Source organism: Phyllobates terribilis, unplaced genomic scaffold (genome assembly GCF_046119375.1).
Source record: "Phyllobates terribilis strain yellow unplaced genomic scaffold, ASM4611937v1 Scaffold_2__4_contigs__length_985480577, whole genome shotgun sequence".
Taxonomy (NCBI): domain Eukaryota; kingdom Metazoa; phylum Chordata; class Amphibia; order Anura; family Dendrobatidae; genus Phyllobates; species Phyllobates terribilis.
The window spans coordinates 15,922,816-15,942,367 of NW_027362762.1; the positions used below are offsets into that span (position 1 = coordinate 15,922,816).

The following is a 19,552-nucleotide window of genomic DNA, read 5'->3' on the forward strand; positions in this document are numbered from 1 at the left end:
GTACATAGAGAGCAGTATTATAGTAGTTATATTCTTGTATATAGGGGCAGTATTATAGTAGTTATATTCTTCTATATAGGGGCAGTATTATAGTAGTTATATTCTTGTATATAGGAGCAGTATTATAGTAGTTATATTCTTGTACATAGGAGCAGTATTATAATAGTTATATTCTTGTACATAGAGAGCAGTATTATAGTAGTTATATTCTTGTACATAGAGAGCAGTATTATAGTAGTTATATTCTTGTATATAGGGGCAGTATTATAGTAATTATATTCTTGTACATAGGGGCAGTATTATAGTAGGTATATTCTTGTACATAGGGGCAGTATTATAGTAGTTATATTCTTGTACATAGGGAGCAGTATTATAGTAGTTATACTCCTGTATATAGGGGCAGTATTATAGTAGTTATATTCTTGTACATAGGGGGCAGTATTATAGTAGTTATATTCTTGTATATAGGGGCAGTATTATAGTAGTTATATTCTTGTACATAGGGGGCAGTATTATAGTAGTTATATTCTTGTACAAAGGGAGCAGTATTATAGTAGTTATATTCCTGTACATAGGGGCAGTATTATAGTAGTTACATTCTTGTACATAGGAGGCAGTATTATAGTAGTTATACACTTATACATGGGGGGCAGTATTATAGTAGTTATATTCTTGTATATAGGGGCAGTATTATAGTAGTTATATTCTTGTACATAGGGGCAGTATTATAGTAGTTATATTCCTGTACATAGGAGCAGTATTATAGTAGATATATTCTTGTACATAGGGGGCAGTATTATAGTAGTTATATTCTTCTACATAGGGGGCAGTATTATAGTAGTTATATTCTTGTACATAGGGGGCAGTATTATAGTAGCTATATTCTTGTATATAGGGGCAGTATTATAGTAGTTATATTCCTGTATATAGGGGCAGTATTATAGTAGTTATATTCTTGTACATAGGGGGCAGTATTATAGTAGATATATTCTTGTACATAGGGGCTGTATTATAGTAGTTATATTCTTGTACATAGGGGCAGTATTATAGTTGATATATTCTTGTACATAGGAGCAGTATTATAGTAGATATATTCTTGTACGTAGGGGGCAGTATTATAGTAGTTATATTCTTCTACATAGGGGGCAGTATTATAGTAGTTATATTCTTGTACATAGGGAGCAGTATTATAGTAGTTATATTCCTGTACATAGGGGCAGTATTATAGTAGTTATATTCTTGTACATAGGAGGCAGTATTATAGTAGTTATATTCTTGTACATAGGGGCAGTATTATAGTAGTTATATTCTTGTATATAGGGGCAGTATTAAAGTAGTTATATTGTTGTATATAGGGGCAGTATTATAGTAGTTATATCCTTGCACATAGGGGGCAGTATTATAGTAGCTATATTCTTATATATCGAGGCAGTATTATAGTAGTTATACTCTTGTACATAGGGAGCAGTATAATAGTAGTTATACTCTAGTATATAGGGGCAGTATTATAGTAGTTATATTCTTGCATATAGGAGCAGTATTATAGTAGTTATATTCTTGTACATAGGAGCAGTATTATAATAGTTATATTCTTGTACATAGAGAGCAGTATTATAGTAGTTATATTCTTGTACATAGAGAGCAGTATTATAGTAGTTATATTCTTCTATATAGGGGCAGTATTATAGTAGTTATATTCTTGTACATAGGGGGCAGTAGTATAGTAGTTATATTCTTGTACATAGGGGCAGTATTATAGTAGTTATATTCTTGTACATAGGGAGCAGTATTATAGTAGTTATACTCTTGTATATAGGGGCAGTATTATAGTAGTTATATTCTTGTACATAGGGGGCAGTATTATAGTAGTTATATTCTTGTATATAGGGGCAGTATTATAGTAGTTATATTCTTGTACATAGGGGGCAGTATTATAGTAGTTATATTCTTGTACATAGGGAGCAGTATTATAGTAGTTATATTCCTGTACATAGGGGCAGTATGATAGTAGTTATATTCTTGTACATAGTAGGCAGTATTATAGTAGTTATACACTTGTACATAGGGTGCAGTATTATAGTAGTTATATTCTTGTATATAGGGGCAGTATTATAGTAGTTATATTCTTGTACATAGGGGCAGTATTATAGTAGTTATATTCCTGTACATAGGGGCAGTATTATAGTAGATATATTCTTGTACATAGGAGCAGTATTATAGTAGATATATTCTTGTACATAGGGGGCAGTATTATAGTAGTTATATTCTTCTACATAGGGGGCAGTATTATAGTAGTTATATTCTTGTACATAGGGTGCAGTATTATAGTAGTTATATTCTTGTATATAGGGGCAGTATTATAGTAGTTATATTCCTGTACATAGGGGCAGTATTATAGTAGATATATTCTTGTACATAGGAGCAGTATTATAGTAGATATATTCTTGTACATAGGGGGCAGTATTATAGTAGTTATATTCTTCTACACAGGGGGCAGTATTATAGTAGTTATATTCTTGTATATAGGGGCAGTATTATAGTAGTTATATTCTTGTACATAGGGGCAGTATAATAGTAGTTAAATTCTTGTACATAGGGAGCAGTATTATAGTAGTTATATTCCTGTACATAGGGGGCAGTATTATAGTAGTTATATTCTTGTACATAGGGGCAGTATTATAGTAGTTATATTCTTGTACATAGGAGCAGTATTATAGTAGTTATATTCTTGTACATAGGGGGCAGTATTATAGTAGTTATATTCTTGTATATAGGGGCAGTATTATAGTAGTTATATTCTTGTACATAGGGGGCAGTATTATAGTAGTTATATTCTTGTACATAGGGAGCAGTATTATAGTAGTTATATTCCTGTACATAGGGGAAGTATGATAGTAGTTATATTCTTGTACATAGGAGGCAGTATTATTGTAGTTATACACTTGTACATAGGTTGCAGTATTATAGTAGTTATATTCTTGTACATAGGGGCAGTATTATAGTAGTTATATTCCTGTACATAGGGGCAGTATTATAGTAGATATATTCTTGTACATAGGAGCAGTATTATAGTAGTTATATTCTTGTACATAGGGGGCAGTATTATAGTAGTTATATTCTTGTATATAGGGGCAGTATTATAGTAGTTATATTCTTGTACATAGGGGCAGTATTATAGTAGTTAAATTCTTGTACATAGGGAGCAGTATTATAGTAGTTATATTCCTGTACATAGGGGGCAGTATTATAGTAGTTATATTCTTGTACATAGGAGCAGTATTATAGTAGTTATATTCTTGTACATAGGGGCAGTATTATAGTAGTTATATTCTTGTATATAGGGAGCAGTATTATAGTAGTTATATTCTTGTACATAGGGGGCAGTATTATAGTAGTTATATTCTTGTATATAGGGGCAGTATTATAGTAGTTATATTCTTGTACATAGGAGCAGTATTATAGTAGTTATTCTCTTGTACATAGGGGGCAGTATTATAGTAGTTATATTATAGTATATAGGGGCAGTATTATAGTAGTTATATTCTTGTACATAGGAGCAGTATTATAGCAGGTATATTCTTGTACATAGGGGGCAGTATTAGAGTAGTTATATTCTTGTATATAGGGGCAGTATTATAGTAGTTATATTATTGTACATAGGGGGCAGTATTATAGTGGTTATATTCTTGTACAAAGGGAGAAGTATTATAGTAGTCATATTCTTGTATATAGGGGCAGTATTATAGTAGTTATATTCTTGTACATAGGGGGCAGTATTGTAGTAGTTATATTCCTGTACATAGGGGCAGTATTATAGTAGTTATATTCTTGTACATAGGAGGCAGTATCATAGTAGTTATATTACTGTACATATGGGCAGTATTATAGTAGTTATATTCTTGTATATAGGGAGCAGTATTATAGTAGTTATATTCTTGTACGTAGGAGCAGTATTATAGTAGTTATATTCCTGTACATAGGGGCAGTATGATAGTAGTTATATTCTTGTACATAGGAGGCAGTATTATAGTAGTTATATTCTTGTACATAGGGGGCAGTATTATAGTAGTTATATTCTTGTATATAGGGAGCAGTATTATAGTAGTTATATTCTTGTACATAGGGAGCAGTATTATAGTAGTTATATTCCTGTACATAGGGGCAGTATGATAGTAGTTATATTCTTGTACATAGGAGGCAGTATTATAGTAGTTATACACTTGTACATAGGGTGCAGTATTATAGTAGTTATATTCTTGTACTTAGGGGCAGTATTATAGTAGTTATACACTTGTACATAGGGTGCAGTATTATAGTAGTTACATTCTTGTATATAGGGGCAGTATTATAGTAGTTATATTCTTGTACATAGGGGCAGTATTATAGTAGTTATATTCCTGTACATAGGGGCAGTATTATAGTAGATATATTCTTGTACATAGGAGCAGTATTATAGTAGATATATTCTTGTACATAGGGGGCAGTATTATAGTAGTTATATTCTTCTACATAGGGGGCAGTATTATAGTAGTTATATTCTTGTACATAGGGTGCAGTATTATAGTAGTTATATTCTTGTATATAGGGGCAGTATTATAGTAGTTATATTCCTGTACATAGGGGCAGTATTATAGTAGATATATTCTTGTACATAGGAGCAGTATTATAGTAGATATATTCTTGTACATAGGGGGCAGTATTATAGTAGTTATATTCTTCTACATAGGGGGCAGTATTATAGTAGTTATATTCTTGTATATAGGGGCAGTATTATAGTAGTTATATTCTTGTACATAGGGGCAGTATTATAGTAGTTAAATTCTTGTACATAGGGAGCAGTATTATAGTAGTTATATTCCTGTACATAGGGGGCAGTATTATAGTAGTTATATTCTTGTATATAGGGGCAGTATTATAGTAGTTATATTCTTGTACATAGGAGCAGTATTATAGTAGTTATTCTCTTGTACATAGGGGGCAGTATTATAGTAGTTATATTATTGTATATAGGGGCAGTATTATAGTAGTTATATTCTTGTACTTAGGAGCAGTATTATAGCAGGTATATTCTTGTACATAGGGGGCAGTATTAGAGTAGTTATATTCTTGTATATAGGGGCAGTATTATAGTAGTTATATTCTTGTACATAGGGAGCAGTATTATAGTAGTTATATTCCTGTACATAGGGGCAGTATGATAGTAGTTATATTCTTGTACATAGGAGGCAGTATTATAGTAGTTATACACTTGTACATAGGGTGCAGTATTATAGTAGTTATATTCTTGTACTTAGGGGCAGTATTATAGTAGTTATACACTTGTACATAGGGTGCAGTATTATAGTAGTTACATTCTTGTATATAGGGGCAGTATTATAGTAGTTATATTCTTGTACATAGGGGAAGTATTATAGTAGTTATATTCCTGTACATAGGGGCAGTATTATAGTAGATATATTCTTGTACATAGGAGCAGTATTATAGTAGATATATTCTTGTACATAGGGGGCAGTATTATAGTAGTTATATTCTTCTACATAGGGGGCAGTATTATAGTAGTTATATTCTTGTACATAGGGTGCAGTATTATAGTAGTTATATTCTTGTATATAGGGGCAGTATTATAGTAGTTATATTCCTGTACATAGGGGCAGTATTATAGTAGATATATTCTTGTACATAGGAGCAGTATTATAGTAGATATATTCTTGTACATAGGGGGCAGTATTATAGTAGTTATATTCTTCTACATAGGGGGCAGTATTATAGTAGTTATATTCTTGTATATAGGGGCAGTATTATAGTAGTTATATTCTTGTACATAGGGGCAGTATTATAGTAGTTAAATTCTTGTACATAGGGAGCAGTATTATAGTAGTTATATTCCTGTACATAGGGGGCAGTATTATAGTAGTTATATTCTTGTATATAGGGGCAGTATTATAGTAGTTATATTCTTGTACATAGGAGCAGTATTATAGTAGTTATTCTCTTGTACATAGGGGGCAGTATTATAGTAGTTATATTATTGTATATAGGGGCAGTATTATAGTAGTTATATTCTTGTACTTAGGAGCAGTATTATAGCAGGTATATTCTTGTACATAGGGGGCAGTATTAGAGTAGTTATATTCTTGTATATAGGGGCAGTATTATAGTAGTTATATTCTTGTACATAGGAGGCAGTATTATAGTAGTTATATTCTCGTACAAAGGGAGCAGTATTATAGTAGTTATACTCTTGTATATAGAGGCAGTATTATAGTAGTTATATTCTTGTACATAGGGGGCAGTATTATAGTAGTTATATTCTTGTACATAGGAGGCAGTATCATAGTAGTTATATTACTGTACATAGGGGCAGTATTATAGTAGTTATATTCTTGTATATAGGGAGCAGTATTATAGTAGTTATATTCTTGTACAAAGGGGCAGTATTATAGTAGTTATATTCCTGTACATAGGGGAAGTATTATAGTAGATATATTCTTGTACATAGGAGCAGTATTATAGTAGATATATTCTTGTACATAGGGGACAGTATTATAGTAGTTATATTCTTCTACATAGGGGGCAGTATTATAGTAGTTATATTCTTGTACATAGGGTGCAGTATTATAGTAGTTATATTCTTGTATATAGGGGCAGTATTATAGTAGTTATATTCCTGTACATAGGGGCAGTATTATAGTAGATATATTCTTGTACATAGGAGCAGTATTATAGTAGATATATTCTTGTACATAGGGGGCAGTATTATAGTGGTTATATTCTTCTACATAGGGGGCAGTATTATAGTAGTTATATTCTTGTATATAGGGGCAGTATTATAGTAGTTATATTCTTGTACATAGGGGCAGTATTATAGTAGTTAAATTCTTGTACATAGGGAGCAGTATTATAGTAGTTATATTCCTGTACATAGGGGGCAGTATTATAGTAGTTATATTCTTGTATATAGGGGCAGTATTATAGTAGTTATATTCTTGTACATTAGAGCAGTATTATAGTAGTTATTCTCTTGTACATAGGGGGCAGTATTATAGTAATTATATTATTGTATATAGGGGCAGTATTATAGTAGTTATATTCTTCTACTTAGGAGCAGTATTATAGCATGTATATTCTTGTACATAGGGGGCAGTATTAGAGTAGTTATATTCTTGTATATAGGGGCAGTATTATAGTAGTTATATTCTTGTACATAGGGGGCAGTATTATAGTAGTTATATTCTTGTACAAAGGGAGCAGTATTATAGTAGTTATACTCTTGTATATAGAGGCAGTATTATAGTAGTTATATTCTTGTACATAGGGGGCAGTATTATAGTAGTTATATTCTTGTACATAGGAGCAGAATTATAGTAGTTATAATCTTGTAAATAGGGGCAGTATTATAGTAGTTATATTCTTGTACGTAGGAGCAGTATTATAGTAGTTATATTACTGTACATAGGGGCAGTATTAGAGTAGTTATATTCTTGTACATAGGGGGCAGTATTATAGTAGTTATATTCTTGTACATAGGGGGCAGTATTATAGTAGTTATATTCTTGTACATAGGGGCAGTATTATAGTAGTTATATTACTGTACATAGGGGCAGTATTATAGTAGTTATATTCTTGTACATAGGAGCAGTATTATAGTAGTTATATTCTTGTACATAGGGGCAGTATTATAGTAGTTATAATCTAGTACATAGGGGCAGTATTATAGTAGTTATATTCTTGTACATAGGAGCAGAATTATAGTAGTTATAATCTTGTAAATAGGGGCAGTATTAGAGTAGTTATATTCTTGTACATAGGGGGCAGTATTATAGTAGTTATATTCTTGTACATAGGGGGCAGTATAATAGTAGTTATATTCTTGTACATAGGGGGCAGTATTGTAGTAGTTATATTCCTGTACATAGGGGCAGTATTATAGTAGTTATATTCTTGTACATAGGAGGCAGTATCATAGTAGTTATATTACTGTACATAGGGGCAGTATTATAGTAGTTGTATTCTTGTATATAGGGAGCAGTATTATAGTAGTTATATTCTTGTACGTAGGAGCAGTATTATAGTAGTTATATTCCTGTACATAGGGGCAGTATTAGAGTAGTTATATTCTTGTACATAGGGGGCAGTATTATAGTAGTTATATTCTTGTACATAGGGGCAGTATTATAGTAGTTATATTACTGTACATAAAGGCAGTATTATAGTAGTTATATTCTTGTACATAGGAGCAGTATTATAGTAGTTATATTCTTGTACATAGGGGCAGTATTATAGTAGTTTTAATCTTGTACATAGGGGCAGTATTATAGTAGTTATATTCTTGTACATAGGAGCAGTATTATAGTAGTTATAATCTTGTAAATAGGGGCAGTATTATAGTAGTTATATTCTTGTACATAGGAGCGGTATTATAGTAGTTATATTACTGTCCATAGGGGCAGTATTATAGTAGTTATATTCTTGTACATAGGAGCAGTATTAAAGTAGTTATATTCTTGTACATAGGGGGCAGTACTATAGTAGTTATATTCTTGTACATAGGAGCAGTATTATAGTAGTTATATTCTTGTACATAGGGGCAGTATTATAGTAGTTATATTCTTGTACATAGGGGCAGTATTATAGTAGTTAAATTCTTGTACATAGGGGCAGTATTATAGTAGTTATATTCTTGTACTTAGGAGCAGTATTATAGTAGTTATATTCTTGTACACAGGAGGCAGTATTATAGTAGTTATATTCTTGTACATAGGGGCAGTATTATAGTAGTTATATTCTTGTACATAGGGAGCAGTATTATAGTAGTTATATTCTTAGACATAGGGGCAGTATTATAGTAGTTATATTCTGTACATAGGAGCAGTATTATAGTAGTTATATTCTTGTACATAGGAGCAGTATTATAGTAGTTATATTCTTGTACATAGGGGCAGTATTATAGTAGTTATATTCTTGTACATAGGAGCAGTATTATAGTAGTTATATTCTTGTACATAGAGAGCAGTATTATAGTAGTTATATTCTTGAACATAGGAGCAGTATTATAGTAGTTATATTCTTGTATATAGGGGCAGTATTATAGTAGTTATATTCTTGTATATAGGGGCAGTATTATAGTAGTTATATTCTTGTACATAGGGGGCAGTTTTATAGTAGTTATATTCTTATATATAGAGGCAGTATTATAGTAGTTATATTCTTGTACATAGGGACAGTATTATAGTAGTTATATTCTTATATATAGAGGCAGTATTATAGTAGTTATATTCTTGTACATAGGGAGCAGTATTATAGTAGTTATACTCTAGTATATAGGGGCAGTATTATAGTAGTTATATTCTTGTACATAGGAGCAGTATTATAGTAGTTATATTCTTGTACATAGGGGCAGTATTATAGTAGTTATATTCTTGCACATAGGAACAGTATTATAGTAGTTATATTCTTGTATATAGGGGCTGTATTATAGTAGTTATATTCTTGTATATAGGGGCAGTATTATAGTAATTATATTCTTGTACATAGGGGCAGTATTATAGTAGTTATATTCTTGTACATAGGGGCAGTATTATAGTAGTTATATTCTTGTACACAGGGAGCAGTATTATAGTAGTTATACTCTTGTATATAGGGGCAGTATTATAGTAGTTATATTCTTGTACATAGGGGGCAGTATTATAGTAGTTATATTCTTGTATATAGGGGCAGTATTATAGTAGTTATATTCTTGTACATAGGGGGCAGTATTATAGTAGTTATATTCTTGTACAAAGGGAGCAGTATTATAGTAGTTATATTCCTGTACATAGGGGCAGTATTATAGTAGTTACATTCTTGTACATAGGAGGCAGTATTATAGTAGTTATACACTTGTACATGGGGGGCAGTATTAAAGTAGTTATATTCTTGTATATAGGGGCAGTATTATAGTAGTTATATTCTTGTACATAGGGGCAGTATTATAGTAGTTATATTCCTGTACAAAGGAGCAGTATTATAGTAGATATATTCTTGTACATAGGGGGCAGTATTATAGTAGTTATATTCTTCTACATAGGGGGCAGTATTATAGTAGTTATATTCTTGTACATAGGGGGCAGTATTATAGTAGCTATATTCTTGTATATAGGAGCAGTATTATAGTAGTTATATTCCTGTATATAGGGGCAGTATTATAGTAGTTATATTCTTGTACATAGGGGGCAGTATTATAGTAGTTATATTCTTGTACATAGGGGACAGTATTATAGTAGTTATATTCTTGTACATAGGGGCTGTATTATAGTAGTTATATTCTTGTACATAGGGGCAGTATTATAGTAGATATATTCTTGTACATAGGAGCAGTATTATAGTAGATATATTCTTGTACGTAGGGGGCAGTATTATAGTAGTTATATTCTTCTACATAGGGGGCAGTATTATAGTAGTTATATTCTTGTACATAGGGAGCAGTATTATAGTAGTTATATTCCTGTACATAGGGGCAGTATTATAGTAGTTATATTCTTGTACATAGGAGGCAGTATTATAGTAGTTATATTCTTGTATATAGGGGCAGTATTAAAGTAGTTATATTGTTGTATATAGGGGCAGTATTATAGTAGTTATATCCTTGTATATAGGGGGCAGTATTATAGTAGCTATATTCTTATATATCGAGGCAGTATTATAGTAGTTATATTCTTGTACATAGGGAGCAGTATAATAGTAGTTATACTTTAGTATATAGGGGCAGTATTTTAGTAGTTATATTCTTGTATATAGGAGCAGTATTATAGTAGTTATATTCTTGTACATAGGAGCAGTATTATAATAGTTATATTCTTGTACATAGAGAGCAGTATTATAGTAGTTATATTCTTGTACATAGAGAGCAGTATTATAGTAGTTATATTCTTGTATATAGGGGCAGTATTATAGTAGTTATATTCTTCTATATAGGGGCAGTATTATAGTAGTTATATTCTTGTATATAGGAGCAGTATTATAGTAGTTATATTCTTGTACATAGGAGCAGTATTATAATAGTTATATTCTTGTACATAGAGAGCAGTATTATAGTAGTTATATTCTTGTACATAGAGAGCAGTATTATAGTAGTTATATTCTTGTATATAGGGGCAGTATTATAGTAATTATATTCTTGTACATAGGGGCAGTATTATAGTAGTTATATTCTTGTACATAGGGGCAGTATTATAGTAGTTATATTCTTGTACATAGGGAGCAGTATTATAGTAGTTATACTCCTGTATATAGGGGCAGTATTATAGTAGTTATATTCTTGTACATAGGGGGCAGTATTATAGTAGTTATATTCTTGTATATAGGGGCAGTATTATAGTAGTTATATTCTTGTACATAGGGGGCAGTATTATAGTAGTTATATTCTTGTACAAAGGGAGCAGTATTATAGTAGTTATATTCCTGTACATAGGGGCAGTATTATAGTAGTTACATTCTTGTACATAGGAGGCAGTATTATAGTAGTTATACACTTATACATGGGGGGCAGTATTATAGTAGTTATATTCTTGTATATAGGGGCAGTATTATAGTAGTTATATTCTTGTACATAGGGGCAGTATTATAGTAGTTATATTCCTGTACATAGGAGCAGTATTATAGTAGATATATTCTTGTACATAGGGGGCAGTATTATAGTAGTTATATTCTTCTACATAGGGGGCAGTATTATAGTAGTTATATTCTTGTACATAGGGGGCAGTATTATAGTAGCTATATTCTTGTACATAGGGCAGTATTATAGTACTTATACTCTTGTACATGGGGCCAGTATTATAGTAGTTATAATCTTGTACATAGGGGCAGTATTATAGTAGTTATATTACTGTACATAGGGGCAGTATTATAGTAGTTATGTTCTTGTACATAGGAGCAGTATTATAGTAGTTATATTCTTGTACATATGGGGCAGTATTATAGTAGTTATATTCTTGTACATAGGGGTAGTATTATAGTAGTTATATTACTGTACATAGGGGCAGTATTATAGTAGTTATGTTCTTGTACATAGGAGCAGTATTATAGTAGTTATATTCTTGTACATAGGGGGCAGTATTATAGTAGTTATATTCTTGTACATAGGAGCAGTATTATAGTAGTTATATTCTTGTACATAGGAGGCAGTATTATAGTAGTTCTATTCTTGTACATAGGGGCATTATTATAGTAGTTCTATTCTTGTACATAGGAGCAGTATTATAGTAGTTATAATCTTGTACATAGGGGCAGTATTATAGTAGTTATATTACTGTACATATGGGCAGTATTATAGTAGTTATATTCTTGTACATAGGAGCAGTATTATAGTAGTAAAATTCTTGTACATAGGAGCAGTATTATAGTAGTTATGTTCTTGTACATGGGGCAGTATTATAGTAGTTATATTCTTGTACATAGGAGCAGTATTATAGTAGTTATATTCTTGTACATGGGGCAGTATTATAGTAGTTATATTCTTGTACATGGGGCAGTATTATAGTAGTTATATTCTTGTACATGGGGCAGTATTATTGTAGTTATATTCGTCTATATAGGGGGTGTATTATAGTAGTTATAATCTTGTACATAGGAGCAGTATTATAGTAGTTATATTCTTATACATAGGAGCAGTATTATAGTAGTTATATCCTTGTACATAGGAGCAGTATTATAGTAGTTATATTCTTGTATATAGGAGTAGTATTATAGTAGTTATATTCTTGTACATAGGGGACAGTATTATAGTAGTTATATTCTTGTACATAGGGGCAGTAGTATAGTAGTTATACTCTTGCACATAGGGGGGCAGTATTATAGTAGTTATATTCTTGTACATAGAGGGCAGTATTATAGTAGTTATATTCTTATACGTAGGGGGAAAGTATTATAGTAGTTATATTCTTGTACATAGGGGCAGTATTATAGTAGTTATATTCCTGTACATAGGTGACAGTATTTTAGTAGTTATATTCTTATAAGTAGGGGGCAGTATTATAGTAGTTATATTATTGTACATAGGGGCAGTATTATAGTAGTTGTATTCTTGTACATAGGGGGCAGTATTATAGTAGTTATATTCTTGTACATAGGGGGCAGTATTATAGTAGCTACATTCTTGTACACAGGGGGCAGTATTATAGTAGCTATATTCTTGTTCATAGGGGGCAGTATTATAGTTATATTCTTGTACATAGGGGGCAGTATTACAGTAGTTATATTCTTGTACATAGGGGGCAGTATTATAGTAGTTATATTCTTGTACATAGGGGGCAGTACTGTAGTAGTTACATTATTGTACATAGGGGGCAGTATTATAGTAGTTATGTTCTTGTATATAGGGGCAGTATTATAGTAGTTATATTCTTGTACATAGGGGGCAGTATTATAGTAGTTATATTCTTGTACAAAGGGAGCAGTATTATAGTAGTTATACTGTTGTATATAGAGGCAGTATTATAGTAGTTATATTCTTGTACATAGGGTGCAGTATTATAGTAGTTATATTCTTGTATATAGGGGCAGTATTATACTAGATATATTCCTGTACATAGGGGCAGTATTATAGTAGATATATTCTTGTACATAGGAGCAGTATTATAGTAGATATATTCTTGTACATAGGGGGCAGTATTATAGTAGTTATATTCTTCTACATAGGGGGCAGTATTATAGTAGTTATATTCTTGTATATAGGGGCAGTATTATAGTAGTTATATTCTTGTACATAGGGGGCAGTATTATAGTAGTTATATTCTTGTACAAAGGGAGCAGTATTATAGTAGTTATATTCCTGTACATAGGGGCAGTATTATAGTAGTTACATTCTTGTACATAGGAGGCAGTATTATAGTAGTTATACACTTATACATGGGGGGCAGTATTATAGTAGTTATATTCTTGTATATAGGGGCAGTATTATAGTAGTTATATTCTTGTACATAGGGGCAGTATTATAGTAGTTATATTCCTGTACATAGGAGCAGTATTATAGTAGATATATTCTTGTACATAGGGGGCAGTATTATAGTAGTTATATTCTTCTACATAGGGGGCAGTATTATAGTAGTTATATTCTTGTACATAGGGGGCAGTATTATAGTAGCTATATTCTTGTACATAGGGAGCAGTATTATAGTAGTTATATTCTTGTACATAGGGGGCAGTATTATAGTAGTTATATTCTTGTACATAGGGGGCAGTATTATAGTAGTTATATTCTTGTACATAGGAGCAGTATTATAGTAGTTATATTCTTGTACATAGGAGGCAGTATTATAGTAGTTATATTCTTGTACATAGGGGGCAGTATTATAGTAGCTACATTCTTGTACACAGGGGGCAGTATTATAGTAGCTATATTCTTGTTCATAGGGGGCAGTATTATAGTTATATTCTTGTACATAGGGGGCAGTATTACAGTAGTTATATTCTTGTACATAGGGGGCAGTATTATAGTAGTTATATTCTTGTACATAGGGGGCAGTACTGTAGTAGTTACATTATTGTACATAGGGGGCAGTATTATAGTAGTTATGTTCTTGTATATAGGGGCAGTATTATAGTAGTTATATTCTTGTACATAGGGGGCAGTATTATAGTAGTTATATTCTTGTACAAAGGGAGCAGTATTATAGTAGTTATACTGTTGTATATAGAGGCAGTATTATAGTAGTTATATTCTTGTACATAGGGTGCAGTATTATAGTAGTTATATTCTTGTATATAGGGGCAGTATTATACTAGATATATTCCTGTACATAGGGGCAGTATTATAGTAGATATATTCTTGTACATAGGAGCAGTATTATAGTAGATATATTCTTGTACATAGGGGGCAGTATTATAGTAGTTATATTCTTCTACATAGGGGGCAGTATTATAGTAGTTATATTCTTGTATATAGGGGCAGTATTATAGTAGTTATATTCTTGTACATAGGGGGCAGTATTGTAGTAGTTATATTCCTGTACATAGGGGCAGTATTATAGTAGTTATATTCTTGTACATAGGAGGCAGTATCATAGTAGTTATATTACTGTACATAGGGGCAGTATTATAGTAGTTATATTCTTGTATATAGGGAGCAGTATTATAGTAGTTATATTCTTGTATGAAGGAGCAGTATTATAGTAGTTATATTCTTGTACATAGGGGGCAGTGTTATAGTAGTTATATTCTTGTACATAGGGGCAGTATTGTAGTAGTTATATTACTGTACATAGGGGCAGTATTATAGTAGTTATATTCTTGTACATAGGAGCAGTATTATAGTAGTTATATTCTTGTACATAGGGGCAGTATTATAGTAGTTATATTCTTGTACATAGGAGCAGTATTATAGTAGTTATAAACTTGTACATAGGAGCAGTATTATAGTAGTTATATTCTTGTACATAGGGGCCGTATTATAGTAGTTATATTCTTGTACATAGGGGCAGTATTATAGTAGTTATATTCTTGTACATAGGGAGCAGTTTTATAGTAGCTATATTCTTGTACATAGGGAGCAGTATTATAGTAGTTATATTCTTGTACATAGGGGGCAGTATTATAGTAGTTATATTCTTGTACATAGGGGGCAGTATTATAGTAGTTATATTCTTGTACATAGGAGCAGTATTATAGTAGTTATATTCTTGTACATAGGAGGCAGTATTATAGTAGTTATATTCTTGTACATAGGTGCAGTATTATAGTAGTTATATTCTTGTACGTAGGAGCAGTATTATAGTAGTTATATTCTTGTACATAGAAGGCAGTAGTATAGTAGTTATATTCATGTACATAGGGGCAGTATTATAGTACTTATATTCTTCTACATGGGGCCAGTATTATAGTAGTTATATTCTTGTACTTAGGAGCAGTATTATAGTAGTTATAATCTTGTACATAGGGGCAGTATTATAGTAGTTATATTACTGTACATAGGGGCAGTATTATAGTAGTTATGTTCTTGTACATAGGAGCAGTATTATAGTAGTTATATTCTTGTACATATGGGGCAGTATTATAGTAGTTATATTCTTGTACATAGGGGTAGTATTATAGTAGTTATATTACTGTACATAGGGGCAGTATTATAGTAGTTATGTTCTTGTACATAGGAGCAGTATTATAGTAGTTATATTCTTGTACATAGGGGGCAGTATTATAGTAGTTATATTCTTGTACATAGGAGCAGTATTATAGTAGTTATATTCTTGTACATAGGAGGCAGTATTATAGTAGTTCTATTCTTGTACATAGGGGCAGTATTATAGTAGTTCTATTCTTGTACATAGGAGCAGTATTATAGTAGTTATAATCTTGTACATAGGGGCAGTATTATAGTAGTTATATTACTGTACATATGGGCAGTATTATAGTAGTTATTTTCTTGTACATAGGAGCAGTATTATAGTAGTAAAATTCTTGTACATAGGAGCAGTATTATAGTAGTTATGTTCTTGTACATGGGGCAGTATTATAGTAGTTATATTCTTGTACATAGGAGCAGTATTATAGTAGTTATATTCTTGTACATGGGGCAGTATTATAGTAGTTATATTCTTGTACATGGGGCAGTATTATAGTAGTTATATTCTTGTACATGGGACAGTATTATAGTAGTTATATTCTTCTATATAGGGGGTGTATTATAGTAGTTATAATCTTGTACATAGGAGCAGTATTATAGTAGTTATATTCTTATACATAGGAGCAGTATTATAGTAGTTATATCCTTGTACATAGGAGCAGTATTATAGTAGTTATATTCTTGTATATAGGAGTAGTATTATAGTAGTTATATTCTTGTACATAGGGGACAGTATTATAGTAGTTATATTCTTGTACATAGGGACAGTAGTATAGTAGTTATATTCTTGCACATAGGGGGGCAGTATTATAGTAGTTATATTCTTGTACATAGAGGGCAGTATTATAGTAGTTATATTCTTATACGTAGGGGGAAAGTATTATAGTAGTTATATTCTTGTACATAGGGGCAGTATTATAGTAGTTATATTCCTGTACATAGGTGACAGTATTTTAGTAGTTATATTCTTATATGTAGAGGGCAGTATTATAGTAGTTATATTATTGTACATAGGGGCAGTATTATAGTAGTTGTATTCTTGTACATAGGGGGCAGTATTATAGTAGTTATATTCTTGTACATAGGGGGCAGTATTATAGTAGTTACATTCTTGTACACAGGGGGCAGTATTATAGTAGCTATATTCTTGTACATAGGGGGCAGTATTATAGTTATATTCTTGTACATAGGGGGCAGAATTATAGTAGTTATATTCTTGTACATAGGGGGCAGTATTATAGTAGTTATATTCTTGTACATAGGGGGCAGTACTATAGTAGTTATATTATTGTACATAGGGGGCAGTATTATAGTAGTTATATTATTGTACATAGGGGGCAGTATTATAGTAGTTATATTCTTGCACACAGGGGGCAGTATTATAGTAGCTATATTCTTGTACATAGGGGGCAGTATTATAGTAGTTATATTCTTGTACATAGGGGGCAGTATTATAGTAGTTATATTCTTGTACATAGGGAGCAGTATTATAGTAGTTATATTCTTGTACATAGGGGGCAGTATTATAGTAGTTATATTCTTGTACATAGGGGGCAGTATTATAGTAGTTATATTCTTGTACATAGGGGCAGTATTATAGTAGTTATATTCTTGTACATAGGGGCAGTATTATAGTAGTTATATTCTTGTACATAGGGGGACAGTATTATAGTAGTTATATTCTTGTACATTGGGGCAGTATTATTGTAGTTATATTCTTGTACATAGGGGGGCAGTATTATAGTAGTTATATTCTTGTACATCGGAGCAGTATTATAGTAGTTATATTCTTGTACATAGGAGCAGTATTATAGTAATTATATTCTTGTACAAAGGAGGCAGTATTATAGTATTTATATTCTTGTACATAGGGAGCAGTATTATAGTAGTTATATTCTTGTACATAGGGGGCAGTATTATAGTAGTTATATTCTTGTACATAGGGAGCAGTATTATAGTAGTTATATTCTTGTACATAGGGGGCAGTATTATAGTAGTTATATTCTTGTACATAGGGAGCAGTATTATAGTAGTTATATTCTTGTACATAGGGAGCAGTATTATAGTAGTTATATTCTTGTACATAGGGGCAGTATTATAGTAGTTTTATTCTTGTACATAGGGGCAGTATTATAGTAGTTATATTCTTGTACATAGGAGCAGTATTATAGTAGTTATATTCTTGTACATAGGAGCAGTATTATAGTAGTTATATTATTGTACATAGGAGCAGTATTATAGTAGTTATATTCTTGTACATAGAGAGCAGTATTATAGTAGTTCTATTCTTGTACATAGGAGCAGTATTATAGTAGTTATATTCTTGTACATAGGGGGCAGTATTATAGTAGTTATATTCTTGTACATAGGGAGCAGTATTATAGTAGTTATATTCTTGTACATAGGGGGCAGTATTATAGTAGTTATATTCTTGTACATAGGGGGCAGTATTATAGTAGTTATATTCTTGTACATAGGGGCAGTATTATAGTAGTTATATTCTTGTACATAGGGGCAGTATTATAGTAGTTATATTCTTGTACATAGGGGGACAGTATTATAGTAGTTATATTCTTGTACATTGGGGGCAGTATTATTGTAGTTATATTCTTGTACATAGGGGGGCAGTATTATAGTAGTTATATTCTTGTACATCGGAGCAGTATTATAGTAGTTATATTCTTGTACATAGGAGCAGTATTATAGTAATTATATTCTTGTACATAGGAGGCAGTATTATAGTATTTATATTCTTGTACATAGGGAGCAGTATTATAGTAGTTATATTCTTGTACATAGGGGGCAGTATTATAGTAGTTATATTCTTGTACATAGGGAGCAGTATTATAGTAGTTATATTCTTGTACATAGGGGGCAGTATTATAGTAGTTATATTCTTGTACATAGGGAGCAGTATTATAGTAGTTATATTCTTGTACATAGGGAGCAGTATTATAGTAGTTATATTCTTGTACATAGGGGCAGTATTATAGTAGTTTTATTCTTGTACATAGGGGCAGTATTATAGTAGTTATATTCTTGTACATAGGAGCAGTATTATAGTAGTTATATTCTTGTACATAGGAGCAGTATTATAGTAGTTATATTATTGTACATAGGAGCAGTATTATAGTAGTTATATTCTTGTACATAGAGAGCAGTATTATAGTAGTTCTATTCTTGTACATAGGAGCAGTATTATAGTAGTTATATTCTTGTACATAGGGGCAGTATTATAGTAGTTATATTCTTGTACATAGGGGGCAGTATTATAGTAGTAATATTCTTGTACATAGGGGGCAGTATTATAGTAGTTATATTCTTGTACATAGGAGCAGTATTATAGTAGTTATATTCTTGTATATAGGAGCAGTATTATAGTAGTTATATTCTTGTACATAGGGGCAGTATTATAGTAGTTATATTCTTGTACATAGGAGCAGTATTATAGTAGTTATA

The 19,552-nt window shown here is 31.3% G+C and overlaps 1 protein-coding gene across 4 annotated transcripts in view; it reads left to right on the forward strand.

The window, feature by feature from the left end:
* The window catches only part of RHOG (ras homolog family member G), a 145,744-nt gene that overhangs the window by 83,189 nt on the left and 43,003 nt on the right, over window positions 1-19,552 (forward strand). The window lies entirely within an intron of this gene.